General features: G+C 57.3%; 1 long non-coding RNA gene across 1 annotated transcript; it reads left to right on the top strand.

Moving 5' to 3' along the window:
• Positions 1-2,659: 2,659 nt before the first annotated feature.
• LOC135180040 (uncharacterized) lies at positions 2,660-4,492 on the top strand. Its single transcript, XR_010304259.1, has 2 exons — positions 2,660-3,199; positions 4,032-4,492. It is a non-coding gene; the product is annotated as an uncharacterized LOC135180040 (long non-coding RNA).
• Positions 4,493-6,941: the final 2,449 nt, after the last annotated feature.

Consider the following 6,941-nt stretch of genomic DNA (forward strand, 5'->3'; position numbering starts at 1 on the left):
AGTGCACCCAGCCTGAGCGCATGGCTACTGTCACAGGATCACAGGATGTAAGGGATTGGAATGGACCTCCGTAGATTGCTGCATCCAACCCTCCTGCCAGAGCAGGACCTTAGAATCTAGATCAGGTGGCACAGGAACGCATCCAGATGGGTCTTGAAAGTCTCCAGAGAAGGAGACTCTACAACTTCTCTGGGCAGCCTACTCCAGGGCTCTGTGACCCTTACAGTAAAGAAGTTCTTCCTCATGCTGAGACAAAACTTCCTGTGCTGGAGTTTTTACCTGCTCCCCCTTGTCCTATCACACAGCACAGCTGAGAAGAGTTTGTCTCCTCCCCCTTGACCCCCAGCCCTCAGATATTTATGAACATGGATCAGATCTCCTCTAAGTCTGCTCTTCACCAGAGCCAAAAGCCCCAGGTCCCTCATCCTCTCCTCGTAGGGCAGTGCTCCAGCTCCTTAGTCATCTCTGTAGCCCTCCCTTGGACTCTTCCAAGTAGATCCCTGTCCCTCTTGAACTGGGGAGCCCAAACCTGAATGCAATATCCAAGTGAGCTCTCGCCTGGGCAGAGTAGATGGGGGAGAATAACCTCCCTAGACCTGCTGCACACACTCCTCTTAGTGCACCCCAGGATCCTCTTGGCCTTCTTGGCCACCAAGGCACATTGCTGCCCCATGCAGAACTTGTTGTGCACCAGGGCTCCCAGGTCCTTCACCACAGGGCTGCTTTCCAGCAGATCACCTCCCAGCCTGCACCAGTGCAGTTTATTGCTCCTTCCTAGGCGCAGGACTCTGCACTTAGCCTCATCAGGTTCCTCTCTGCCCAGCTCTCAGTCTGTCCAAGCCTCGCTGCATGGCCACACAGACTCCATGTGTCTCAGCCAAGCCTCCCAGTTTGGTATCATCAGTAGACTTGCTGAGCAGACTCTGTCTGTCTGTGCCCTCATCAGTGTCATTGATGAAGATGTTGACCAGGACTGGGCCTGGCACTGGTCCCTGGGGGACTCCACTCCTCACAGCTCTCCAGCTGGACCTGGCACCACTGGTCACCACTCTTCGCACTCTATCATGTCACTAGTTCCCAATCCTTCTCACTGTCTGCTCTTCTATCCCACACCTCCTGAGGCTGTCTGCTATCATGGGAGACAGTGCAAAGCCTTGCTGCAGTCAAGGTAGAGTCCATCCAGTCCTCAGGCACCTCTCCTGTTTGCCATGATCTAGCAAATCTGATGGAGAGTGGCAAAGTGACAACATCAGCCCAGTTCTCTCAGCACTCTTGGGTGCATCTGGTCAGGGTCCATGGACTTGTGAATGTTCAGTTTGTGTAACTGATCCTAACGCAGTCACCGTTGACTAGTGCAAAGTCCTCCCTCCTCCAGCTTTCCTCCCGTTCGACTAGGAGCTGGAGCTCAGAGGGAGTTCAGTCTTGGGAGTAAAGACTGAAGTAAAGAAGATGTTTAGCAACTCTGTCTTTTCTGCATCCTCGGTTGTCAGGCTGCTCCATGCTCATCCATGCAGCTCTATTAGCTGAGTCTCTCCTTTTCCAGCCTCAATCCCTTCCTTTTTGACTTCCTTAAAAGAGAAAGGCTACTTTTTTTTTTTTTTAACCACAATGTGAACAGATCAAGAGGCTTAAATAAACATATCTGCTCTGCTCCCCAAACTTCAGTTTGAACTCCATAAGCATGGGGGCCAAAGCAGTAATCCACCCCCGTCTCTTTGCTTTCTTTCAATGCTGTTTTTCTCTTGTTTCTAGTCTGGTGAAGACTCTTCAGCTTCTAGGGGGACATGTCTGAAGCTGGGTGCGCACGGAAAGCGAAGTGAGCGCGGACGGTCCTCACGGTCTGCCCCTGCCGCTCATCCCCTTGATGCGGGGTGGAGCTGGCAGCCAGCAGGGTGAGTGCAGTTTGGCCTTTTCCAGTGGGCAGGGGCTGGAGTTTGTCCTTCCTCGTGTGGAGCTCCTAAGTGCGTAGGACACAGGTTTGCTGCGTGTCAGCACTGGAGAATGGAAGCACGCTGAGGCTGTCGGACTTGCAAGCATCTCTGCAGTCTGTCTGTGCCGGTTTGCCATGGTTTGGAGCTCTGCCCCAGAGGGTTGTTCTGAGCTGCCTTTGAAGAGGTCTGCTGCAAATGAAGCCCTGCAGCTGAGCAAAGACAGAGGCCACCAAGCTCAGCAGGAGCCAGCAGTGTGCACTTGTGGCTGAGAAGGCCAGCAGGATGCTGGGGCGCGTGCTGAGTGTGAGCAGCAGGTTGCGGGAGGTTCTCCTGCCCCTGTGTTCTGTCTTAGCGAGGCCAGCCCTGGGGTGCTGAGTCCAGTTGTGGGCTTGCCAGTTGAGGAGAGACAGGAAACTACTGGAGAGAGTCCAGTGGAGGTGCCAGAGGTGCTGAGGGGCCTGGAGCAGCTGTGTGAGGAGGAAAGGCTGATAGCCCTGGGGCTGCTGAGCCTGGAGAAGAGCAGCCTGAGAGGCGAGCTGATAAACGCTCAGGAGGAGCGAAAGGGTAGGGGCCAGGAGGATGGGGCTGGACTCTTGTCAGTGGTGCTCAGTCACAGAAGATGGGGCAGTGAGCTCTAACCTGACCCCAGGAGGTTGCAGTTAAATGTGAGAAGAGACTTCTTTGTGAGGGTGCTGGAGCCCTGGAGCAGGCTGCCCAGAGAGGCTGAGGAGTCTCCTTGTCTGGAGGGATTCCAGCCCCAGCTGGCCAATGCTGGGCAAGCTGCTGTGGGTGCCCTGCTTTAGCAGCAGGATTGGACCAGAGGTCCCTTCCAACCCTAAAATTACTCCAAGCCAATGAACAAAAACCACTCCAACATGAAACTGCTGCTAGTGCCAAAAAGGTGAGAAAGTGACAGCTTTCAAGAGCTCTTCACTCTTTTCTTCCCCTTCCAGGCTGTTCTTTATGTTCATCAAATCCTCAGAGAGTTTGGGTTGGATGTGACCTCAAAGCTCATCTAGTTCCAGCCCCTGTGCCCTGGGCAGGGACAGCTTTCACTAGCCCAGGTTGTGCCAAGCCTGTTTGGGGCTTTTTATCTTGTTAATTAAAATATTTCAAGTGCTGAGAAAGTCTGAAGCAGTTCTTTTCCCCTCAGGACAGAGAGCACATTCTGTGGCCTCAGGATCCAAGAGCGTGCGGTCGGAGCCCAGAATGCCTGAAGCAGAGGAGCTTCCAACTTCCTGCCTGCCTGTGGCAAGCAGAGGATTCAGGCAAGTGTTTGGTTGGTGAAAATCAGGTTGGGAAATTTTCATCTGAACCTCTTAATTGTCAATGTTTTGTTTTCTGAGAGGGCGGATGAGAGAGTTGGGGTTGTTGAGTGTGGAGAGGAGAAGGCTCTGAGGAGACCTTCTTGTAGCCTTGCAGCATCTGAAGGGGGCTCCAGGAAAGTTGGGGAGGGACTTTTTAGGGTGTTGTTCAGCATGAGGGTGGTGAGAGACTGGAAGAGGCTGCCCAGGGAGGTGGTGGAAGCCTCATCCCTGGAAGTTTTTAAAGGCAGGCTGGATGTGGCTCTGGACAACGTGCTCTAGTGCTAGGTGTCCCTGCCCGTGGCAGGGGGGTTGGAACTGGCTGATGCTTGAGGTCCCGACGCTGCCACTTCTGTGATGCTGTGATGCAATCAGCATTGAGCAGCAGGGATGCACTCAAGCCTCTTTGGCTGCTCCACAAAGGGAGGGTGGGTTTTGTTGTGGCCTTCGCGGCAAAAGTGGGATGCAATTTTATGGTGGCTCTTGCCCAGTCTCTGCCAGTGCTGCCAGTAACAGCCAATGCCCCCCAGTGCTCCCAGTCCCTGATGGTGCTCCCGGTAATTCCAAAAGCCTTTCCTAGGGCTCCCAGTAATGCCCAGTGACCTCCCAGTCCCGCATAATTCCTCCCCAGGGCTCCCAGTAAACGCCAGGTTTGCTCAGGTCCTGAGGACATGCAGCTGCAGTGGTGTCTGCTGTCAGCTCGTGGGGAAGGTGCCTGTGGCTGCCTGTCCGAGAGTGCCTGGGCTCTTAGTGGAGCTGTTGGACAGCAGTAACCTTCGTCTCTTTTTTCTTGCAGTGCCCCCAGAAAGGACTTCGCGTGGCAGAGGTTCAGAGAGCCGGCAGCATCCAGTGGTTTAATGCATGAGAGCAAGAGGCAGCAGAGAGTCGTGGCTGCCAGCGATAAATGCAGGGCCGGCAGGGCGATGTCAGGGTAGTAAATCTTGGCGAGGATCCGACAGAGAGGGAGCTGCAGCTCTGTGCGGCAGCTCTGCTAGAAGAGAAAACCAGCAGAGGCTCAGCCGTGTGCCAAAGGTGCAAAAGTTAGGCAGGAGGATGTCCGTGGCTTGGGTGGAGAAGAAGGAGCAGAGCCTGTCAGCTGTCCTTGTCTCTGTCTTTGCTTGCCTGATGTCATAGGGGGGGTGTGGGCTGTGGTGATGCAGCAGAGGGGTGGGGGCAGCCTCCCTTGCAAGAGTGCTTGCAGCCCTGCACGTTTGAAGGGCCTGAGAATTCTTGGAGAGGATTAAAACATGCTGCAGACTGCGTTCGTGGGAGGTGCTCCAGGAGAAGAAGAGCTGTGTTTTTCCTCTAGCTCCTGCAGAACGGCCTTAATTCTCATGTCAGCAGCTCCCCCTGTGTCTCCTCTGCTGTCTATAAATCCCTCAAGAGTAGATCGAGGAAGTGCTGAGTAGCCCCAGCTGGAGTTGAGAGCTGTCCCTATAAAGTGAGTGTGTAGGAGTGGCAGAGCGTGGGCTGTGCCTTGCGTGCGGTGTGCTGTTGGCAAAGGCAATAGGCAGAGCGGCGCTGGGCTGAAGGCGCTGCCCCCGGCCGGGCGCAGAGGCGCTCTCGGTTGTGTGTGCTGCCCTCCGGTGTTTGCTCGTGGGTACTGCAGTTGTGTAGCGGCTGCGGTGTGGCGCCGGTGCTGAGTGCTGCCACCGTGTGTTTGCTTGTCCACACTGCATTTCCTCAGCCGCGGCGGTCCCCCGTTTTCCTGCCTCGTCTCTAAAGGCCGTGCACGATTGAAGTGGCTGAAAGCTGAGGGGAGGGGAGGAGAGGAGGGGAAGGTGAGAGGTGGGAGGGAGAGCTGAGAACTGGTTTGGATTTGTAAGTATTGGAGTGAGGAGTTAAAAGCGGCAGGCAGGGGGGGCGGGCCGGCGCTCGGGGGGGCGGGCCGGCGCTCGGGGGGGCGGGCCGGCGCTCGGGGGGCGGGCCGGCGCTCGAGCTCCGCAGTCGGACGCATGCGGCAGTGGGAGCGGGGCGGAGCATCGCGGGCGGAGCCGCAGGGAGCGGCAGTGGCGCTGAGCAGGCTGCAGCGGAATGGCGGCGAGCACAGAGCGGCAGGCAGGCAGGCGGGCAGGGCGTTTCGGGCCAGAGGGAAGCCTCCCGCGTTCCCCGGCAGAGCTGCGTTCTTTGTCTCTCGCAGCAGAGGAGTTTGGGCAGGTGAGTTGCTCGGCAGCGGCGCCGCATCTGAGACGCGTTTTAGCGCAGCTGCCGTAAGTAGCCTTTGCGGCGCTGTCTGCACGTGTGCGGGGGTCTGGAGGCATCTGTAGGTACCCTTAGGGGCCTGGAGGGCTCTCTGGGTGTCTGTGGAGGTGGTTAGGGGTCGGTAGAGGTGTGTGTGGTGCTGTAGGTGTCTCAAAAGGCTGTGAAGGTCTTGAGGTGCCTTGCAAAGGTCTCGAGGTGTCTGTAGGGGTCTGCAGGGTTCTCTGGCAGTCTGTAGAGGTCTGTGGGGGTCTCTAGGGGCCTCTTAAAGACATGCAGGGGTCTGCAGGGCTCTATGGAAAGGTCGGGAGGGGTCCCTAGAGGTCTCTAGGAGGCTGGAGGGGTGTGCAAGTGTCTGTAGCATTCAGCAGGTGTGTGGAGGTTTCTGTTCTGGGCCCGCAGGTGTCTGCAGGCATCTTGTAAAGGTCTGCAGGGGTCTGTGGAGCTCTGTCAGGCATCTGTTAAGTGTCTGCAGGAATCCATTGAAGGTGTGGAGGGGGCTGCAGGGCTCTGCAGAGGAGGCTGTGGCTGTGTGTAGAGGTCTTAGGGGTGTGAAGAGTTTGCAGGGGTCTGTAAGGGTCTGCAGAGCCCTTGGAAAGGTCTGAAGTTGTCTGTAGGAGTCTGGAGATGTCTCTAGGGCACTGCAGGGCTCTGCAGGGGTCTGCTGCTGCGGGAGGAGTGGGCTGGCGGAGCCACGCCCCCCTGGCTGCGGAGCCACGCCCCCTCCCTGGCCTTTCTTGCCTGGCTCTGGTTGCTGCCTGTTTATTTGCATAGCCACACCCCCTGTCCCCTTGCTGTCTAGTCCCCGCCCCTTTCTTTCTGAGCCACGCCCCCTTCCCTGTTCTGTGTCTGGTCCCCGCCCCTTTTCCTTAGCCACGCCCCCTCAGTGCAATGCCTATTCCCCGCCCCCTCCATAGCCACGCCCTCTCCCCACAGTAACCAATGAAATGGTGACAGGTTTGGAGCTTCCTTTGGAGGAGGAGTTCAGGAGGTGGCTGCTGATTGGTGGATTGTGGTGGGCGTGGTCTGCCGCTTGTTCTGCCTCCCTCATTTGCATACATTTAAATATCAGGCTCTGCCTTTGAGTACCTTGGAGATGGGTTGGGGGTTGGGGAGGGGTTACCGGGAGGGTCAGCAGCTGATTGGTGGATCCTGTGGAGGCTGTGGGCATGGTCACCCCTGTGCCCCGCCCCCTCATTTGCATAAATGAAGGCAGGGTCCACCTGGCGGAGTTTGGTGCTTTATTGGGGGGGGGGAACTGGTTAGGACGGGGAGGGTCAGCAGCTGATTGGTGCGTCCTCTGGCGTGGGCGGGGCCTGCCCCTGCCCCGCCCCTCCGAAGTGCTCGATGGTCTCCAGCACAGCCCCAGCAGCTCCAGGAAGGAGGAGACCTCCCCCCGCAGGCCTCCAGCCCCCCGGGAGACCCAGAGCCTGCGGGGGGAGGGCTCAGGGACCCCCAGACCCTCCCAGGGACCTGTCAGGGACCCTCAGACCCACCCAGGGACCCC

Source organism: Pogoniulus pusillus, chromosome 12 (assembly GCF_015220805.1).
Source record: "Pogoniulus pusillus isolate bPogPus1 chromosome 12, bPogPus1.pri, whole genome shotgun sequence".
Taxonomy (NCBI): domain Eukaryota; kingdom Metazoa; phylum Chordata; class Aves; order Piciformes; family Lybiidae; genus Pogoniulus; species Pogoniulus pusillus.